We start from the raw sequence: 22,941 nt of genomic DNA, 5'->3' as shown, positions 1-22,941 counted from the left end.
TTATCCATCTTCATTTTTAACGAGTACCCTAGCTTAGACAATTGTGATGTAGTCACTTACAGGCCACACTTTAAGAAGAAGGGTTTACAGGTTTCGGAAGAGTGATTAATCAGTTATTTAGCATTTTCATGTTTGGGTTTTGAAGCAGCAATGGCATTTCGAAGCCCACAGCCCCTAGTAAACGAGGAAGTGGCTGCAGTAGTTTAGCGTCAGCAGGGAACTCACTTCTCCTCCCTTCTCTGCCCCAGTTACCCCTTTCTCGCCTCCATTTTCAGCGTGCTGTGCCTTTCAGCTCTGTGGCTCTCCCTCTTTCCCCGTCTCTGATTCTCCATTTCCCCCTCCCACTTCTCAAACCACTGCTATGTCGACTACAATCTGTAATTAATGTAATTAAACTAATTATTTTTGTTTCCCCAATGTAATTGGCCTGTTCTTTATCTCTCATTGAACCGTCATTCTCCCAATGTTAGTTTTTTTTAGTTCTCTTTGGTGTTTTATGGTGCCTCACTCCGTTCCCTTATCTTTGAGGTTCTAGGAAAAAAATATTCCCTTCCTGATTTAAGGTAGCATTTATAGTTTTTGAAAAGCTCTCCTGGGAAATACACTATCATTATTTGTAATTGTCTGAGTCTGGGGGGCAGGGAGTAATTTTTTTCCATGCGATGCTTAGATATGATATTTGAGGTTTCTTTGGACGTTTCACTACGTCGCTGATTGCGTATTTGCTTTGCCTTACGTTAACATCTCGTCTAATGGGACGTAGGTGTTCACAGACTCTTGTAGGGATGTGAAGATGAGTCCCATCTGTTGAATGGTCTGAAAATAATTATTGCTTCCATCGGTTGTATTTCCTCCAGAGTATTTTGCTTCTTTGTTTGAGCTGCTTCATATAGATGCTAGAAATTAAATTAGTGATGTCACTGAGTCAACGCAAATGAGTAGAGCAGTTTTCAGCTATTGGAGCAATCTTTTTCTCCCCTTAGTGTGAAAAACTGATTAAAGAGGAAGTTTCTTGTGTCACCTCTGTCTTTGTATCTTGTCTGATGGTCCATATACAATAGTAAAAGTGACTGTTGATCTATACTACAAATGTCTAGGCATTCTACCTTTCATGAAAAAGTAATTCATGCTATTTGCTTTGTTGGCAGAGAGGGCGAGATCGTTCAGCTGAGCTTTGGTTGTACACATTTCTGGGCAGAAACGTTCTGATTCCCTCTCTTCCAGTTATAGATTCCGGAACTAACGCCTTCCTCGTCTTCAGGAAACTCTTCCTACACTTTCCACTTCATTCCCTTCCCCGGTAGGAATGCAGAACTCTTCTCCCATTCGCCCTTTCGTTGCTGAGTGGTGCTTTATCAGCTCCTTCTCATCGCCATGACTCCTGGGCTGAGATTGATGGCCAGCGTGAAAAAAAGCAACTGTAAGCAATACCGGTGCCTTCTAGAGTTGGTATGAAGATGAAACATTTTTTCGTTAACAAGTTATCAAAGCGATATATGTACGTCGTTTAAAAGCTCTATCAGGATAGAAGAGCCTAGAAGGAAAAGCAGCCTCCCGCGCCTGCCCGTTCCCATTCTCAGTCCCGCTGCCCAGAGGCAACCACTTCTTATAAAGCCTTTTTGCTTTTAAAAATTTGTGTTTTCTTGGATGTATCCTTACCTGTCTTCTACCCTATACATGAGAAGTTCTTCAAGGTAGCAGGAACCAGTATGACTTTATATGATGTAAAGTGTAAAGTTCGTTATCTATGGGTTGGAAACTCAGTCATGTAGTGATCGTACAGCTTCGTGTAATTTTAAAAATTTTAAAATAATTTTAAAAACCTAAATTAAATTTGGTTATTTTTTGTTTTAGTAAACAGTCCTATAAACGGTGAAACTAAAAAATTTTATAATAAAGCTCTAAAAATGAGGTATTGATTCAGTAACTGTTCATTTATGTACATCTTACTTTTTATATCAAAATGCTGAATGGAAGCTTAGTATTGTAATGGGATAATTTATTATGCTCTTTTAAAAAAAACTGAAGTAGGCATTAGGAGAACGCATAAAACATGTGGTTTAAATATAATTATAAAGTGTTTACCCATGTCACAGCACCCTAGGTTAAGAAATAGAGCATGACCACTCCTGCTTTTATGTGTTTCTCTTTAAAAATAACTATAGTCCTAGCTTTTGTGATAACTTTTCTTTATAGTTTTACCCTGTCGAACTTTATGTAAGTGGAATCACACCATATATATCCTGTAGTAACTTGGCTTCTTTCATTCAACTCTGCGAAATGTATTTTAATTTTAATCGCAGCCTTGTGTTCCATTGTCTGTCTATATCAGAATGTATTTATTGTCTCTTGTTGATGACATTAGATTATTTCCAGTTTGGGAACATTCCTGCACGTGGTTCCTGGAACATATGTGCAGGAGTAACAGCGTCACATCGAGGTGTGTGAAGACTTTACGAAGAGTATGGAGAAAATGGGTAGTTTAGTGTAATGTAGAGTTCTTCATTATCTTCCCTTTGAATGGATGCTTGCCACTGATGCCTCCTTATGCATTCGGCATCTTATTGTGGTGTATCGCTCCGGGGTGGGGCGCGGGGCAGTTGGGGTGGTAAAGTCCTCCAGAACTCCAAGACGATGGGCAGTTGATGCATTCCAGAGTAATTTGCAGATGTCAATATATTTGACCACTAAACAGTTTAGTGTCATTTATTAACTAGAGTTCAGTTATTTCAAACATTTTGAATAAAAAATTTTAAAAGTAGAATAGACACAATGTAGTCCCAATTATGTACATAAAAACAATACATTGTGTCTATTCATGTTTACAAAACTTGAAATGGAATCTTTATGTAAGTCTTCTAAAATTTAATAATGTAAATGAGAAAACTGCTGTAAGAAGTGAAAACGTGGATCTTAATCCAGGTTTTTGCTTTCGTAATCATCTCTTGGCTATCATTCCCGAGATATTTCCCTCAGCGTATGTACAGGTAGTGGCAGGGACAAAGAAGAGCAAATTGAAGTAGAAGTCATAGGTATTGTAGTTGAAAGGGTTCCTGTGTAAGTCATAGAGTTCAGGGGTCTCCTGAATTTTTAAATTATTTTCCTTTCATCCTATGTAACTTATTGATACATTTAACAATTATTTGTTGTCTGCTAGGCATTATTCTTAATGTTGGGGAATATAGCAGTGAACAAAACATAGAAACTTTACTCATAAATTATATACGTATTCTGTAGAATTCACCTCCATTTAAAAATCTATCATAATGTACATAAAGCTTAGAGAAAATTACAGATAGATTGGATTAGTGGTCTTGAAGGTGCTCTATGTGATCTACTGAGATGAGGAACAAATACTAGAACTTATACTTTTAACAGCTTTATTTTACCAAGGGAAAAAAATGTATCCCAGAGAGTTTTCTTTTCAATACACTATTCTGGGAAAGGACCCCTTTAATGGGCATTTAATAAATAATAATAGCCTATACTTGTAATGCACTTGTATATTGATAAATATGACCCATAGAAACAAAAGCTCTTTGTGGCCCTAAATTTTTAAGGGTGTATAGGGATTCTGACACCAAAAGAATGCTGAACTGTTGCAGCTAGTTCAAATATCATTCTTAGAGATGTCTTTTTTCCCATCCTTAAATTTTATTTAGGAAACTGGTTAAGAAATTTGTCCAAATTGGACACTTTAATAGATTATTGGTACTTTTAGCATTTAGTTTAGTCCTTTTTCATTTTGATAATAAAGCGGAATTTTACATTAATTAAATGAAGTTTTAAAAAAATCACCAGAGCAATTAGAATAAAAACATGAATTTGAAGGTTTTTTCCAAAGAAGAAAATCATAGATGATGACCTTTACCATTTATTTATTTGTACCCTTTCCTCTCAAGTTCCTTCCACAAAGAATAGCAAAATTCACTGAAATTGGGGAGAATATTAAGTTACTATATTTGTATTTATGTAGTGATTATATTAACATATAATTGATGTGATTATATTTGTAGCTGTGTTTAATTTGTATTTAGTATTAAAATACTTAAGTTGCTAATAAAAGAATACAAATTATATGAAATATTTTTTCGCCCATCATATTAACAGAAGTTATATATTGTGGTTGATGAGAATGCCATTGAATGTGCATGCATGCATTCTATTCGATAACAGTATAGACTGAAAAAAATTTCTGAAGTGCAGTTGGCCTATATCAGATGCTGTGAAAATATACATTACTTTTGATATAATAATTCCAGTTCCAGGACTCTGTCCTAAAGAATATTTAAGGATGGGAACAAAGATTTAACTGTCAGAATCTTCGAGCCACTTGTAATAGTGTAGCAGTTCTCAAACTTTATACTTTTAAATCTTCTCAAACGTTGTATTTTCCTTATACTCTTAAAAATTATTGGGGATCCCAAAGAGCTTTTGTTCATAGGAGTTACATCTATCAATATTTATCAACATTAAAAATTAAAACAATTAAAAATATTAATACATTAATTTATTAAAAGAGAAATGTTTTACATGTTAACAGAATTGCTTTTTATAAAAGACAACTGTGTTTTCCAAAACAAACTATACTGAGTGGAGTGCAAATCCTTTTCGGGTTGAGAGGACAGCTAGACTCTCATATCTGCTTCTGCATGAAATTTGTTTTAATACATTGCTTTGGTTGAAGAATTTAATGAAAATCTGGCCTCACACAGATGTCTGCTTGGAAAGGGAAATGTATTTTAAAAGCCACTTCAGATAATCGTGGATTTCTTCTTTGATTCTGCACCAAAACTCACCAAATGCTAGTTTCTAAACCCTCTCAATGAGCTTTTGTCCTCTGTAACATTAAAATCCATTTGTCTGTCCATCGTACTTTGAATGAATTAATCTTTTACCTAAGCAAGATTTTGTAACATCATTCATTGGTCTTTGAGTATTCCAAATGTTGACATATTTTTAAAAATCATTTTAATAATCTTATCAGAAGTCTTTGAAGTGTTGGAAAGCTAACAAACTCAAAGTAGTGGACACAAGTTTTCCAAAATTCTGATTTTCAGCCGAAACCTCACATTTTATCATTGACGACAAGTACTGTTGTTTTGCTTGAAATGATGGGCTCACTTTGTTTTTGTTTTTGTTTTTTTTTGTTTGTTTGTTTTTGTTTTTTGTTTTTTTTTTTGTTTGAGAAAATGTCTGCCAAATATATTTAATTCTGAGTAAGTAAAACTGGCGTTCCATGGAAAAAGCAGCTAGTTTAGCTCACAACTCAGACAATAGCATTAGTGCTTTTCATCAAGGTAACCATTCTATCTTAGTATTCGACAGAAGTACTTGATGCATGCTTTCCATTTTATCACTCACAATACTTACAAGATATATTTAATGGTTGAGATTTAAGAAGGGAAAAGTGAAACTGCCTGTCTAAAAACGTGCGTGCCTAGGGGTCAAGAATGCAATGACCACGGTTCGGTGACACAGCCTAGATTCATGCAGAGGCACAAACCTTTGCTTTCCTACCTACCATCGGTGGAAATGGCAACATGGTGAAAAAAGGCAAGAAATACCATGTATGGCTATGAAAATAGTTTTGACCTCACGAATTCCCTGAAAGGGTTTTGGGATCCACTGTGGGTCTGAGGATTACATTTTGAGAATCACTGTAATAGTCCCACATTGGAAATAATCCAAATGTCCAAAAGTAGGGGCCAGTTCAAGAGGATACATTCATTTAATTATGTGATAGAAATATAATTTTATTAAAGTTTATGTTAAATACAAGCTATCATACAGTAGTTTTCTATTGTTAGTGCCTGTCTAATGAGGAAATCAACATTTCTCAAAGAAAGTGAAAGTGTTGATTCTGAGCCTCACTATTTCCATTTAGGTGGTGACTTTGTGATTCAGGAAAGGGAAATTAAAAGGTGGAAGAAGGCAGTTACTGGCTTCTATTCCAGTTTAAGAGATTTCTGTACAGTAACTTTGAGTTTAATTTTCATAGTAATAGGAATTGGCGGTGGTTCCAACCATTTTTATATGCTTTATAGTAAAAGCCTTCAAATTAATTTCTTCCTGTAGATTCAATTCCTCAGTAGGCCTTTTCCGATTTACATTTTCCTATCGTGTTCTTAATTGAGAGAAGTTTGAGTTGCTGTATATTATTTACAGCTTCAGGGTGAATTGAAGAAGCGAATTTCTAAAACCAACATTTCTTATGGCAGATTAGAACATACCACCTTCACTGTGCCAGTGGTGGTGGTAGACCTGCACCTTTTAGGCACGTTAGAGATGGTTGGTGTTAGGCCCCCAGGCTTCTTGTTAAAAATCTCCATACATGGCGTCTCTAAGGTGAACTTTTTCTATGTTCCGCTGAAAGTCAGAACATTTATTGTGAGAGGCACCATTGATGATATAGGCTGCCTTGTGTAGCTTAGCTATCTTTCTGTTTATAATGGAAGCCTAATCATCATGACTTGTCTTTAGTAATATTTTTCTAAGCACTAAGTTCTAGAGGGTGTATAATAAAATAATGTGAAGATTTTCGATTTCAAGTAGAAAAATTAATTGGAATTAATGTTACGTGTGTTTTAGTTTGAAATAATTTAGAAACAAGATTTGTCGTGTCGCTCATTCAAAATGTTCTAAGATGTGAACTTTCTATGATGGACGTTGTATTCGATCCTTTGTCCATCTGTGGATCAGAGACAAATTTGCATATTATTAGAGTCTGCTCTACAGCGGGATGGTCTTGGGAGTAAGCTGAAGGGAAGGTGTGACACTCATCTGCCCTGGGTAGGATAACAGTAGCACACCCCTGTTAGCACGCCGATTGTTGCTTAGGTGGTGGATGCAGGGTTCTCTGCCGCCTTCTGAGACTTCCGCCCTTTAGGGCCATTGGGCCAAACATCAGAGCCAGAGGCTGTGGAAAGGGACCTAACGAGTAAGGAGAATGGGTACTTTCCTCAGTTTAGGGAACAACTTCTTCCTAGATATTGGGGACAGTTAAGGTAATAACATTTAAAAGAGCAGATGTATACTCATGATACACTAGGAAGGCACTGGTAATGATAACTCTCACACTTTTGGAAAGAATGAACTGTATCCTTCCACTGAAAAATACCGGGTAAAAATAAAATTGTTTTCCAAGCTACTCACTTGAGAAGTGTTACTTACTTCAGGAGCCATGCTTAATGCTGATTATTAGGTGTATATTGAGTTCTTTTTAGAAAAGAGGCCACAGGAAGCTCAGGATAGGCTTATGTGCAGTAAAACATCGAATCATTTCGGACATCGACTTTGAAGGAAAAGCCCTGAAGCCTGGTGAAATTTAGTTTGGGAGCTTGTAGCTTAGGTAAGAATTGACCAGTATGAATGGAGCATGTGGTTGCATTGTTCCTGCGTTTTTATAGAATACGAGGCATATGAGTGATGGATTGTAGTGATTCTTAAGAATTATTAGTTTGGGAGGCAGCCAGGCATGGAAAAGGGAGCACCTCTGTCTGAGTTGTAATTAAAGCAGTAAGAATTCATCTTTTAAAAAAATTTTAGTTAAAAAAGTCAAAAATTTTAAAAATTTTTTTATTGAGGTATAATTGACATGACATGTTAGTTTCAAATGTACAACCTAATGATCCGATATTTGCGTACACTGGGAAACGATCATCACAATAGGTCTGCTTACCATCTGTCACCATACAAAGCTAGAAAAATATTATTTTCCTTGTGATGAGAACTTTTAAGATTTACTTTAGCAACTTTTAAATATTCACCACCATATTATTGACTGTAGTTATCATGCTATACATTTCATCCCCAGACCTAGTCACCTTTTGAGAATAGAATTTTATTTGGCTTGTATATAGTTGATAGTCGAACATAAATGAGTAAATAAAGTGAACCAAGTTTTGGACATATAGGGAGGCAGGCAATGGATTAGTGATAGTTTGGTTGGGATCTAGGTGGTCAGGTGTTACTTATCTAACCAGTTGAGTAAATAGTGTGAGGGTTTATTCTATTGTTGAGACATTTGATTGTTTTGTTCAGTCATTGTGGTTTTCAGGTCTTAATTCGTAAGGTATTTACTACTCAGAACACTTCTTCATTAAACACTAATAAATGAGTCGTGTGCCAATGAACTTAGATCCAGCCTCAAAATACCTTTTTATTTGCTGTTTTCATAAACATTCTTCACCATTTATATGTCATATTTCTGATACAATATTTTGATATATTTTCGCATAAACTACTGGACTATTTATAAAACAAGACCTAAAGATGTAGCGGAGAAGGCAGGAAGTACTTGGCGTTTGTGTGCCATATCTCGTTCTCTGCTTCCTGTCAGTTAAACCACGATGAGAGGAACAGAGACACAGATGTACAATTGCTGCTTCAATTTCTCATTCGGGAGCCCAGTTAAGTAGAAAGCTTGTTTCATTAAACTTGTCACTTGTTGATTCTGGCTACGTTATCGGCTTGTTTTGTATTCTGTGGGTTGTATAGATTACGCTTATATAGAAAATATCACTTTTAACTAATTCAAAATGTGTTTACTTTTATGAAAATTTTTATAGGCCATAAAAGATTGGCTGTTTGTATACATGGTATATTCAATCTGAAACGATAAGCTAATATTTTGATCTCAAAATTTTAGTATTCTAAGCATTAATTTTTGTATTTTGGCGTATCAGTATTCTTTAATACTTCTAAAGCATTTTATGGTACAGCTTTAAGATGATGAAGTCGTCGAGGTTGACTTATCCAAGAAAATGTAGTTAGTAAATGGCAGAACTAGGATTTAAACACATGTTTTCTGATGCCCTTTCAGGAAAGTTTGTTTTCATTACATTGCTACTTTGCCTATTCAGCGATTTAAGCTTTTGAGTTCACCCTTGCTCCTCCATCCGGGAATGTTCTCTCCCACCTCTGCCCCTCACATTCTCTCTGCTTTGTGAAAGAATGGATGCTACTTAACCCTAAAGAAATGGCCCGCATGTCACTTCTTGAGAAGTTTTCTCAAGTTCTCACAGGCGTTTCTTTTTGTCTATTCCCTCATCATTTGGTGTTTGGCTTATTTATTTACATTCTTCTATAGTTATTTGTTTACATCTTTTTTTTCTTTCTTTAGACAGTGAACTACTTTATTTTTGTATACCCGGTACCTAGCATGCAGTAGATTTTACAAATACTTGCTGGACGAATAAATACATGCCAGCATTTCTTTTCTTCATTCTAAAGTCAATAAGCCGATTGAAGAATGATAATGTGGCTTTCTTTTCTACAGTATTCCTTTATGGTTTATTTGTAAGAAATAATTCCATTATAAGGTTGCTTCTCTTGCTTCTGCCCTCTCCCGGTTTGTTTTTGCTGTTTATAGAAATCGAGTCTCTTAGTGAAATTATTAGTGTTTCCATGCTAGTTAAAAGTGGTGATTATATATTGGCTCATTAAAAAAAGTAGCCGAGAATATCTTAGTTATCTTAATTATCTTAGACTGCTGAGTATCAGAAATCTTTTACTTTTGATTTTAGAGTAATCTGGAGAAGATGTCTGCATCTTCATCGTAGTTCTGATTTCTCCACTGAGTGGCAGGAGCGATGGATTCCCTTTGCCGCTTCTTGCCTCAGCTTATATTATTCTCTGTTCTTGTCTCTAAGTCTTACGTACCTCAGTGGGTTTTGGCTCATAAATTGCAGTCTTATTATCAACAGCAACAGTTGTTGCAAGTAGGACTTTAGTTTAGACCTGCCTGCTCCAGATATGTGTTTAAAAAGTCCATGTAGTAACAGTGTTCTAGCTGAAAACCGATAGAGGTTACTATCTCATTTTTAAAAATGAAATTTAAAGTATCAAATAAAAAATAAAACTAAGGATTCAAATCTGCGTTTTAAAGATTGAAGGAAAAAAAACTACATGAATTTCATTTTTAAGGAGTTTCAAACGAACCAACTAAGTAGTTCTTCTGTTTATTAAAACCTGATTTAGTCTAGACATGTGAAAAACAGTTCATAGGGTTGTGGAATGCCCTTTTACATCTGGGGCTTCCCGTTTTTGTGCCATTTGTTGGGGGTATTGGTGTATTTCTGTGTCTGAATCAGAAAATACATGTGTATGTGTTGCTGAGAAGGGTGGTCAGTGAAGCCTAGCCTACCACAGTTGGTTCTGGAAATTTTACATCACGGAATATAAAGTGCTAAAACAGACATATGAAAACACTAACCTTTTACCATTTTAATCAAGAATTTCATAAGTAAATATTTCTTATTAACAAAAGTGAATGTACTTTGGTCATGTGGCCTCATTTGACTTTCAACAGAATATACTCTTAATATTCTTCTAAATTACGTTAGTTAATAATGAACATATAGGAAACATTATATCTTGTGCTCTCAAGTAGCTTATAATCTTAAAAAATGGGACATAGTAAATAAGTACTGAATAACGTGAGAGAATAAGCTTTGTATCCACTAATGCTATATCTTGTATATTATTGTGATTAGCACGATAATATTGTAATTATTGTCTCAGCTGATAGACTGTGATTGCCATAGGGAAAGACTGTGTCCCAGTCACTCGTCTCTCTCCTGTCCTTCTCCCTTACCTGCCATTGTCTGGTCCCTAGTGACTGCTTGTTAAATAAATACAAGTATAAAAATGGTACTGATGAGATTTCTGAAAGCCATCTAGTGTACTGGGAGAATTTTCTCTTCTTCCTTTAAGTAGTTATATTTGTAAAAGGGATGCTTTAAAAAAAAAAAATTGGGTCCCAATAAATTTTATTGTTGTTAAATTTCAGAAAGTCGAGTTAAAAATTAAGGTGAAATGGGGACATGGAGGTTACCTCTAGATTAATCAGCTTTGCCCGAGAGAAGTCTGCCTCTGGATTTAGTTTTTTCTAGTTTCCTCCCAGATCTTCCCCTTTCCCTCTCCTGTACTTACAGATTGTCTGAAAGATAAAATGCTTCTCTCACCACTTTTACTCTCTGCTTAGAGTAAGAGAGGTCACTTTTCTGTGTCCCAGTGCTGGGTATTGGCAGATTGTGGGAGATGGACATGGGAGGGGAGACTGGCAGAAGTTTCTATTCATAGGCTGTGAAATAACAGCATCTTTTGCCTGACACACCCACATTTTTAATGCAGGATATTTTGAGAGGGGACTGTAAGTTTCCGATGAGGATCATTATACCAGAAGTCACACGAAAGCAGAAAATTTGGTCCATTTTGTTCACTGCTGTATCCCTGGCTCTTATAACAGTCAGGCATGTCGTAGATACTGAGTAGATATTTGTTGAATGGATGACTAGATGAATGACCATGAGCTGAAGTCAGTCAGACACGTGCCCAAACTCTCTGTGAACACCTCAAGCATTCCTTAGGCTAATATTTATCATGGACCATTTGTGTAGGATATGGGAGTATAATGGTGACCATGACAAAGTCCCTGCCCTTATTCGGTTGGCTCTCTCCATCCTTGTATCCTCATGTATATAAAGTGGGGTGGATATTATCGAAGATTAAATGGCAGATATAAAAAAGTTCTTAGTATAGGGTCTGGCACACATAAATGGTAGTAGCTATTACTTTCTTCTACATATTTAGTTTCTAATTTGTTATCGTCTCTTTCTTAAGCTTCTTGAGGATAAGTGTCATGGTTTTTTGTATCTATGCAAAAACACCACTGTTAGAAAAGCTTAAGAATTAAGAAGAGTAGTATATATATATTTTGCTTTGTAAATTGTAAAGCACTTATTAAACATTAGGTATTACTAACAAATGATAACATGCTATTGTACTACTAGATGTGTCTTTATACTAAAATATAACTATTTTTTAAATCTAATAAGTGCCTGTTACATAGACTAAGGCAACTTTGAATTCTTAAATTTTCCAAGAGTAATGCAAGAGCCATAAAGCAGAAAATACTTCTAATAAAAAGCCAGGTTTAATGCAGCCTTAATCATTCAAGTAGATAGATGTTTTCATCTCTCTTCTAAATGTCACCCTGGAAGAAAGGAAAGATTCCTTGAATGTTGGTGATGGCATTCTCTGTTAAATGGTCAAAACACTTGATCTGTCATGGATACTAAATCATTATCTATTCAAAATATTTAATATTAAATGACAAGATACAGTTATCTATGAATGCAACTAGTTCACATTTCAAAGTTTCACTAGTATCCAGATGGATGTAGGCAGTTTTGATATTTAGTTGAATAACTTGTGAGAAAGATTATGTGGTAATGAGTCATATCTTTTTGAAAATCTTATTTTCCTGTATCTCCTCTCTTCCAGTCCTTAGACAAAGAACAAAAACTTGAAGTAAATCAGTTAAGTGATTTTTGTTTGTTTTAAATAATTTCGCCACACCCTGGGCAGTTTAAAAACCATTGTTGAGAGTCTCTAATACAAGTAATTAATGAAGAATTTAAGGAGGGCAGTGTACACACTGGCGGCTGGACACTCAGAGTAGCGGTCAAGCTATGGAATGTTTGTTTAAGCTGTCCTCATCATTTCTGGATGGTCGTTACCAGATCCCCCATGTGTGACTTGCACCGGGCTTCGTAACCAGAAGTGCCGCACTCTGTTGTTGCACCCCGATGTGAAAACCTCGAAGAACTTTTCAGTTCTTCCCAGATAAAGCCTACATCCCACTGCCTGCCTTTTGAGGCTCTCCATAATCTGGTTGAGCTTGACTTACTTAACCCCATTTTCTGTTATTTCCCATTGTCAACTCTGTTTACTGTCTCCAAAGTGACATTGGTTGGTTTTGATTCTCTGTGATTTTGTTCGTCTTCGCATTCCCTCCCTCCCTCCCTCCCCCCGCCCCCCTCCCGTCAGTATCTCTTCCGTTTCCTATGTCTCTTATCCTACCCTCCTTTAAGGATGAATCGAGGCCTTTCGTTGTCTGTGAAGTGTTTCCTTGACTTGTGTGGCCACCCCTTCTTCTGAAATGCTTCAAGACTGACCAACTCTATTAGCATTTAATTAAATACTACCTTCTGGTCTTCGATTGTCTCTATCGGTCTTGTTTCCCGAACTAGATTGTAAGCTTCCTGGGAACAAGGCCATGTGTTATTATCTCTTCGTTTTTACCATAGTACTGAGCTTGGGGGGAAGTTCAGTAACTATATATCAGCTTTCTACTACGAAGTCAATCAGTGTAGAAACGTAGTTTCTTTTGAAAATGGATACCGTAGGATCTTTTGATTGGCTCTGGGTATATGTCAAATAAGCATAATAAAGCTTTCCTGTGAGAGTCGCTGTGGCACTTTCTCGTTAACAGTAAGTGAAGAAGATTCAAATGATTTAAAAATTGGTTGGAATATTATATTATGAAAAATGGAAAGCCTAAAATTTTAACTATTCTGTATTATAAATCTTCACATGACTTATGAATAGTGCTTAGTTTGCGTCTAAGATTTATACAATAGGAAACAATAAAATTATATGTATAATTTGTAAATATTACATATCTATATTTTAAATAGATCTGTTACAATACTAAGTCCGTGCTTTTTACTGCTCTTTTTTCATCTCTCACCTTGCGGGTTTTCTAGTTTTTTGGTGCCATTAATCTTAGGTGATTGCCAGATAGTTACGAGGACGATTGTAGGAAGAATTCCATGTTGAGGATCTTGACGAAGCATCAGAAATCGTTTGAAAACTTATTTAAAATAGTTTTCTATAATTTGAAGAAGAAGAAAAGGGATACACTATGAAGATAGTAGGTCGTTAGGGGTCTTCTCACACATGGGGAGCAGGAATTTTTGTGCACGAGGAACCTTAAAGTCTATCAGACTTCCTGGTGACTTGGGAAGAGATGAGAATGTTTTGCTTCTCTGGAGTTTATGTCCTTAAGTCTGGTCCCACTGTGGTTTGGAAGAGATTCTGTGATTGCGTATGAAAGATCGCGATCATCCAGGAATACGTGGAGAGGTCCGGATTTTGAACATGGCGGTGGGCACAGACAGGACCCGGGCAAGAGGAGTTCTGCGGGGTTCTAGTGGGGAGTGGGGGTGGGCGCAGGGCCAGGAGGGACTACAAAATGCAGGAATGCTGGAATACCTGTTTTTGAGATGGGAGTGAAGAGTAGTAAAACTGTGACAGAGGTGTCTATCCTTTTAAGCTTGATCTTTGGAAGGTTCTCATCTACTCTTCCAGTCCAGGTGTTCAGATATCCTGTTTTACAAATCTGCTGACCATGATTTTTTTTCATGCCTTTTGCAGCATCATGAAGAGCCACTTAAGCCTTGTTAATGGATTTGTAGTTTTTCCTATCGGTGGGGGAAGCCACTGATTAGTTTTAAGTAGAGAAGTTAGATGATCCTATTTTCATTTTTGGTAAATTACTCCTCCTGCAGGATGAAGAACCGCTGGAGGGGAGCTGGAGTAAAGGATTAGTAGGGACTCATCCATTGAACATGTATATGGAGCAGCTGTCACCTGATAATGCAAGCCATGGCCATTAAGCTATTTATATGGCCTTTAAATTTTGCTTTCCGCTGATAATGTGTCTCTTTGTAAGAGTGGAACTTCGGATGACAGAAAAGTATTGTGCAGTGTGGGACTTGGAGGTGGGGGGAAGGTGTGTCATGGAGCAGAATCTGGAGGACTTTCAAATAACACATCCCTAGCTTTTCCCCTTTACTTGGGACCAGAGTGAAACACTGTCACTGCTGAGAACCGGCTGTGTTCTCAGATGGGGACCATTGGCTAAGGCAAGTCTTCTAAGAAGACGAAAGTGTTCAAGAGAGGACTGAAGGACCACAGAAATGAAACGGAATTTTCTTGCAAGTAGATTCATGTTTGTTATAAGGACATTTTTAAACTGGGGAACAGGTTTTGTTGATAAGCACATTTTAGCATGTTTGTGTTTCCTGGATAGGCGTGTTTTTGTCAGAGTTCAGATTTAGGGTGCTGGAGAGAAGAACGTTCTTCTGTCAGTTATTTGCATTAGAAAAAAACTCCCACCAGTTAATGACATTTGGTAATGATCACTTTTAATCTTTTCGAGAAAGAAAGAAAAACTTTTTTATGGCCAAAGTTAAGGCAGTATCTGATCACCGTTGGAGATTTCTCTTTGGTTTTAAATTCTCCTGTTTTCAGAATATGCTCAGATAAAGGGTTAATCTTGAGGCCACAGGTATGGACAGGTCTAGGTATGTGATCTGTTCTGCTGTTTTGCAAGGTGCTATAAATGCTGCCAGGGTGTAATCTGACACCAGGCAGGGCCCAGCGGCCAATGGTGGAAGGCGGAGAACAATGTGCAGGAACCGGAATGTCTGGTCTGGGGAGTGAGGAGTGCACCCGTCCTCTCCTGGGTCCTGGACCCTGTTCCCTAGGTGTCAGCAGAAAGGTGAAAGCAGGGAGAGCAGTCAGCCTGTACGGCTGGATCGGCCGGATCCTATTGACTTTGCAGGTTTTTCTTTTTTTTTTAAGCTGAACATGGTTGAAGCTAAGGTGAGCTTATTCAGGTTGCCAAGGCCTGCTTCAGCTTTGCATATGTCACCAGAAGCCTGGCTCTGAGACTTCCCATTAAAAAAAAAAATCATTTTGTGCTTCATTCACACGAAAATAAAACTACTTTTGAAAAAGTTCTAGATACTTCACTTCCCCTCACTGCTGCCCGCCCCGCCCCCCCACCCCGCCTTGTAAGGAAAGTCGCCTAAAGCAGGATAGCTACTTAAAAGACTTTGGTGGTGATGTATATGGTACTTGTATGGATTCCAAGAACATATTTTAAAACTTGCAAAACTTTTTCTTAAATTTTTTGAATATTCGACATAATTTAAGTTTAGAGATTGGAGTATAGACACATTTTCGTTTTGAATTAAGTTACGAGAACCCTGAGCACAGTGGGGAATGATTTGTTCTGTGGCATTGACTCGTATTTTCTTCCCCTTCTATTCTGTGTGCGGAATATGCGATCTAGAGAGGGCTGTATCACGAGATTTATTTTACAACTCATGCATTTTTTGTTTCCTTATTCAGTAGGAACTGAGAGATTAACTACCTTTATTTGGGGAGTTCAGATCTGGTTACTTAACAGTAATTACATTTTGATGCGTTTATCTTTTTTTCTATATTTACAGATTTCTAAATGTGAGAGTAATACTGTGTAGTTAAAGAACTAGCAAGAAAAATGTTGCTAACATTTTATTTTAATGATTTATTAAGTTGTGATAGCTTTCTAAAAAGGCTTGATAATAATGTGCCCTTTATGACTTAGCAGTACCACTTCTGGGTGTTTATCCAAAGAAACCCAAACATTAATTCGAAAGACATATGGTCTCTGTTCATTGCAGCATTATTTCCAATAGCCAAGACATGGAAGTAACCTAACTGAATGGCTAAAGCAGTGATACATACACACAGTGGAGTATTACTCAGCCATAAAAAAGAATGAAACCTCGCCATCTGCAATAACATGGATGGACCTGGAGGGTGTTAGGCTTAGTGACATAAATCAAGGAAAGACAAATATATGGTTTCACTTGCATATGGAATCCAAAAAAGTAAGTGAGAAAACAAAACAGAAACTAACTTGTAGACACAGAGAACGCTTTGATGGTTGCCAGATGGGAGGGGAGTTGGGGAGTGGGTGAACGGGGGAGAGGATTAAGCAGTACAAATCGGTAGGTACAGAATAGTCAGGGGATGTGAGGTACAGCATTAGGAATATAGTCAATAATATTGTAATAACTATGTATGGTGTCGGATGGGTACTAGATTTATCGGGGTGACCACTGTGTAAGGTGTGTAAATGTCTAATTACTATATTGTACACCTGAAACTAATATAATATTGTATGTCAACTGTAATTGAAAAATTAAAAAATATTTTAAAAAATGTTTCCTTTTCACTTTTTAGGCTGACTGAAGGTAAAGCAAGATGGTATGATATAACAGAGCTTGGGAAAGAATAATTATAGTACAATTTTAAGACTTAAAGCAATAATAGAAAAATCTACAAACTCCTATGCTTCAGTTTTCCAGGTAAAAATACGCTTGCAAATGATTTAACAAGCGTCAAGAGGTTGCACGAAAGAGTGTAGAGACCTTTGCTAGGATATTTGTGTGAGAGATTTCTTATTTTCCCAGACGTTCTGCCAAGGAAAACTACTAACGAAGATCTGTTACTGTTGATAGAGATCTGTTACTGTTGATAGATAGTAACAGATAGATAGATCTGTTACTGTGTGTAGGGAATTGGGCTGGGAACCCACCCCTCTCTTGTGCTTGTTGCCACTGCCACTGTCTGTGTGACCTTGGACAAGTCAGAGTCCTCTAGCCAGAATTCCTTAGCTGTTCATGGAATTCATTGTCCTAGGTAATCCTTAGATCTCGTTAAGTCTAAAATCATGTGATTCTGTACTTTTAGATTGAAGATGGCCAGGCCCTTGGAAGATTGTGCAGAATCTATTTCAATACCACTGATGTATTATTTTCATTTCTGTTGGGAGCTAATATAAATTATTCTACTATATTAGAAAACAAATGAAAAAAGCCTAACTACGGTCTATTATCCAAGAATTTCAGTCATTACAGTTTATGGGGTTACCGCTTGCTTATTTCTAATTTACATAGCTTCTCTTTTCTCCCACTTTTCTTATTCTATTTTCTTAAATTTCTGTTGTATTTCTTCTAATGTAATGTTTTTTTCCAAATAGACCTGCTTATGATAGGTATGTCTATAGGTTGAGAAGGGTCATTTATTAGGTTACCACTTCATGTAAAAATACTTTCTGTTCATGTACTTGGCATCTGGGATTACTACAGAATTCCAGTTCTCTAGCTACTCCCAGCAATATGTGTGTGTCCACACACACACACACACACACACACACACACACACACACACACTCTGAATACTTTATTAGCGGTAGTCATTCTAATGAAAGGTAGTCACTCAAACACCCCATCGCTTGAAGCAGGTGAATTTTACCTTCTTTGGGCCAGAAGTATCTTATCTAAAACCCTGTTGCTTTTTTGTTTGACTGGTTCTTTTTATTTATCAAGTTTCATATCGTGTTTAATGAGTTGGTGGTCCAGTAGCTTCCAAAGGGTAGTAATGGGTTTTTTTTTTTAATATTGTTTTGAATTAATGGGTTTTTAGACCCTGTATCTAAAACCCTTTTGAAGGCAACTTAAACTTGTATTTGGTCAGAGATTAAGACAGCAACGGTGAGAAGTATTAAAAACTGATTTTGACTATCATGTTTTTATAATATCTGAAATCTTTTGTAATAAACACACATTAGCTCTTTGAATGGGTCATATTAGACCCATTCTATGAGTCTAATATGGCTGAGGGTTTTGGGTTTGCAATCAGTAAATTCTTTTCTTGGGAACAGGCGCATAATGGAACTCTGTGTCAAGAGAGTCTTGCCAGACAGGGTGAGGTCCTAAACTTGAAGCACCTGGGTTTATCAAATCGTCAAATTTGGAATAGAATTATACTTTTGTTGCTAGTAGGCCCTGGTTTTCTTTGTTGACGTTTGGCAAATAGCTGTGGTAAAGGAGACTCCCAGGGAGTGTGGAAATGAGACGTAAGGAATAATTAGTTCCCTGGCAGGCACCTGCTACATGTCTCTCGCACTGTACTTAGACTATAATGAAGCTCACGTTTATTGAGTAAAATTTATGTGCTAGGCATTCTGCATTTTGTATCCCATCTCCACAGCCACTCTAGATTTTGGTGTTATTTATTATACCCAGTTCATTCAGAATGAGGAAACCGTGGCTCATACCTGCTTTACAAAGAGAGGAGACTGACAGTAAGTTACTTGTCCAAGGTCACAGTGCAGAAGATTCTGTTCAAACCTAGGTTGTCTGACTCCGGAGCCTGTGTTCTTGTTTTTCTTGCTTTGTTATTTTACCTTAAATCTGAAGCTTATTTGGGTGATAAGAAGGTAGGAACCTTTTGCTGAGACGTTCCTCTGGCATGTCTCCTTGAAGAATAAGAAAATGGTCCTGGAAAAAAAAAATGCTCCTGACCCAGTCGAAGGACGTGAGAGTCAGGAAGTTTTTATTATTTGGTAGCTGCGCAACTATATGATCTCTCAAAACTGTGCAGATAAGTTAGCTGTTTTTATGTCTTTGTGCTGAAAGGACAGTTTTCACTTACCTTTTTCCTTGTTATTTTTTAGAGGCCTTGTTCCTCCTCAGTCTGAGTACCCATGTTTTTCCACACTAGAGCAGTTTTGAGGAATAAAGTGATAACTTCAGTTTTGGACCCGTTTGAGACACACTGTGAGGGGCGTCGAGGTGGACTTGCCTGCGCGACAGCCCAGTGAGCGAACTTGGAGCTCAAGAGCTGAACTGGGGATGGAGATTTGTTTTGTCCCCAGTCAGTGTATGTATTTACTTAGAAATCTTTGTTCCAGACTCATGCAGCCTGAAAGATTTGGGTCGATTTGTGGCAAGGCTGTATGTTGGGGTCGTGGAGAGTGCTGACTGAGATGGGGATTCTAGGTGTAGCTCCGCGATGCTTTCAAAGTGTGAGACCCGGGGCAGAGACTCGATTTACTCATGAAAAAATGAATCATTGATCTAGATGTTCATTCTCATCTATTACTGCAAAAAAATTTCCTGCGCAGGGGCTTCATTATTTAATAGGACCTCTGATATGTATAGATGATACCTCTGGATCAAGAATCCGAAAATTTCTCAAGAACCACGTTGGTACCACAGGTTATATAACTACTCAGAGAAGAGGAGGAATGAGAGAAGGAAAGAGTGAAGGAAGACAGAGGGTCAGAGGCCTGATTAAGCCAATAAAATGATTCAAGAGCTGCTGCTTTACCGACACATTTTCCGTTTGTAAACTTCTGTATAGAAATGAACAAAAGCTACCCACCGGACTACAGGTGTCTCTTCCCGTCCTGACAAATGACTTCGTGAAAATGGGCAGTCGTTTCGGTTTTGGTTGATAGCCGTTTGTCGCGAGTGTGAACCGTAAGGGGTATGTGGATCGCTTGCCCTTGTTTTTGAGGCTGAGAAAGACGATGATTAAAGCACCGCAGTGGGGAGGTGCTAGTGACAAAAGGTTCGTGAGGGCGAGTAGAAAAGAAAGTGAAACTTGACATGGACGCGCTCACATTGGTCATTGGTACAGTGTCACTTTGTATTTGCGAACAAAGGGATTTTGGAATCGTTTTTTGAAATTCAACCTTTTAGAGAGAAACTTTTATATCAGGAGACATCCCTCGATTCTGGTTATACTTTCTTATTGTGGTTTTTCAAGTTTAGGATAACGGGTTCTTCACTGTCCAAAGCCCTACAGTCATTCTTTATAAAGAATATGTGTAGAAATAGCTGAAGTATCTAATGATAGATTTTTAAAACAATATCTGTTACTAATATAATTCTTTTTATTATTACCGTGAGCACACGATGATTCCTTACCCAGAGAGGTTTCGCTCAGGTTATCTTGGTGCCTGGCACGTTGCTTTGCAGGTAATATGCACCCAGACATTAATTCAGTTGAATTAGGGGGACATCATTTTCAAATGGGAGACAACGTACAGCGAGTGCTAACTTCGTGGTATGGGCAATACGTGCTGTGTTTTTGAAGGTCCATGTAGGTCAGGGCAGAAGTGTTGGGAGGCTTTGCAAGAGGAATGGTATTTGAGTTGAGCATGTAAGAATGGAAAAGATGAGAATGGATGCTGAGAAATGGGAGAGGTAACCCTAGAAAGAGAATAACAGAAGCCGAGAAGGGAGGCCAGAAATAGTGTAGTTCGTGTGGAAGACCGTAGGAAGGCAGGCCTCGTGTAGAAGCATAGGGCTAGGAGAAGATTATAAATAACGTTTGTCCAAGGTCATGTGTGTCTTATGTTTATATGTCTGTCTGTGATCAGTTGAGATCAAAACACTCTTTTTCCCCCCTCTAGATATGGTGCATTGCTCAAAAACTACTCGAATGCGCTAAAAATACCTAATGTTGGAGTTAATTCATTATTAAAAGGGGCGGGGTGGACGAGTGGAGGAAACCGCTGGGTTAGAATCTAGTGAGTGTGAATATCACTTGAATTGAATTATTAAGCCTTATTTTATTTTCATTTCCGGTTAGAGGAATCAGTCCACTGTGACTCCTAGAGTCCAGAATATATATATAGGGAATTGACTTTACTGAAATTAGGAAACCAAGGATATGACTTGGCTAGCACGTGATAATTGGATTTAAGTTTTCTGGGACACTCATTTACCAGCTCAACTTTATTCCTGAACTTGTCTCTTTAAAATTAAGCTGTAAATGCCGTTTCAGAAAACAAGATGTTATATAATGTGATTATTTTTATATCTGTCTTTTCATTCACATTATGGCCATAACCACATGATGCAATTATTAATAAAATTAAGAAAAACTTTTAAATTAAAGTTTTCCTTTTCTTAGTAGTAGTAGTAGTAGTAGTAGTAGTAGTAGTAGTAGTAATAGTAGGAGTGCGTGTGTGTATTGTTTTAAATAGACAAGCATCTTTGGAAGGTCCTTTTTAAGTAAGCATTTCTTCCTCCACTGTAAAATTTTTCTCACTCTTAAGTTGCGCTTCTGTTTTTCTAGTATTGTAAAGTGCAGTTCTTTGCATGTTCTAATTTGCCATGACGTGGTCAAGTGCTGTTTCCTTCCTGTTGCTCGCAGCCTGTGCTAGAGATAAGGATACATTTCAGCGCATTAAAACAGAAGCCACTGAAGACAGGCTCAACATGGTAAAGCATTCTGCTTAGCAGAAACCTCTTTAAATAACAGAAAGCAGGCTTTAATTTCTGCTTGTTTTTGAAAGCTCTTAAAATATTACTTAATAAACTTTATATGTATTAGACCGATTTTAAATTCTTATATATAGTAGCCCTAACAGGGAGACTGTCTGAATGTTTCTATTGAGACAAAAATACACGTTCTGAAATTACTCATGGAGTAGCATTTCCTATGTTTGTGGGTTTGTGGGAAGAAAATTGTTTATATGTTCTTTATTGCAATTATAAACCTAGTTATTGCTGGGTGGATATATGTATATTTTTAAATATTGGGTACTTTAACAGTAGTGTATCTGGGTGGAGAGGAGAATGGCTTCATTTTCAGTAATGAGAGGTGATTTTATGTTAGATGGAATGAAATCTTCAAGAAAAACATGTCTCTAACTTAGAAAACAAAACAAACAAACAAAACCCGTGTTCATTAGTCACCTTGATTTTGTTTAAAAACGTGAACAAAAAAATACTTCGGAGGCACTGCCCTTGGTATCAATTGTTATAGTCTGAATGGGTATGATTGCTTTTTTTTTTGTAATTAACTTAAGCTTTTGTTTTTCAGGCCAAGAAGATCTAGAGAAGAAAAATTTCAGAAAAATTGCCTCCGTTTGAATAGAATATCAGTGAACCAAGAAAATTCGAAGTTCCTTCCCTAACGAAAACCTGGTTATATAGTAACTTCACAGACTTAGCTGAGGGTGTTTTACCCAAAATTGTCACTGGCTTCTGCTGCCTGATACTTGAACCTGGGTGGAGTTTTTCTCATGTGGATCTAAGGGGAATGCTTTATTATGGCCGCTGTTGTCCAGCAGAACGACCTGGTATTTGAATTTGCTAGTAACGTCATGGAGGATGAACAACAGGTATGAGACTCCCCCGCCCCAAAACTGGATTTTAATAAATCTATTATTAGATTTCTCCATTTGTATCAGAAATTACTTAATCTGAAAGGCTTTATTAATGTAAAAATTTCGCTATTAAAAATTTGGAGGTAATTGTGATCTTACGTTTTAAGTACTAGTTAATTTGTTAGGAATCTTATCCTTGACTTTGATGTGGTAACGAGAAAGTAATACTTTTGAGGTTAAGCTTGTTTTTTTTTTTAATAAAATGAGACTTAAATAGCATAAGTAATTATTTAAAACTACTTTGAAAAGTTGTAAAGGACATACTAATAAGATTTGTAAATTTTTTA

General features: G+C 37.0%; 1 long non-coding RNA gene across 1 annotated transcript in view; it reads left to right on the top strand.

Annotated features, from left to right (window-relative positions):
• The window catches only part of LOC111745407, a 27,755-nt gene extending 5,156 nt beyond the window's left edge, over window positions 1–22,599 (top strand). Inside the window, exon 2 of the long non-coding RNA XR_002782637.1 lies at window positions 22,309–22,599. This is a non-coding gene — a long non-coding RNA (uncharacterized LOC111745407). The remainder of the gene's footprint in view (window positions 1–22,308) is intronic.
• Window positions 22,600–22,941: the final 342 nt, after the last annotated feature.

Source organism: Pteropus vampyrus, unplaced genomic scaffold, assembly GCF_000151845.1.
Source record: "Pteropus vampyrus isolate Shadow unplaced genomic scaffold, Pvam_2.0 Scaffold154, whole genome shotgun sequence".
In the NCBI taxonomy this organism is placed as follows: Eukaryota; Metazoa; Chordata; class Mammalia; order Chiroptera; family Pteropodidae; genus Pteropus; species Pteropus vampyrus.
The sequence above is the reverse complement of the archived record's forward strand: the minus strand, read 5'-3'. Positions and strand labels throughout refer to the sequence as shown.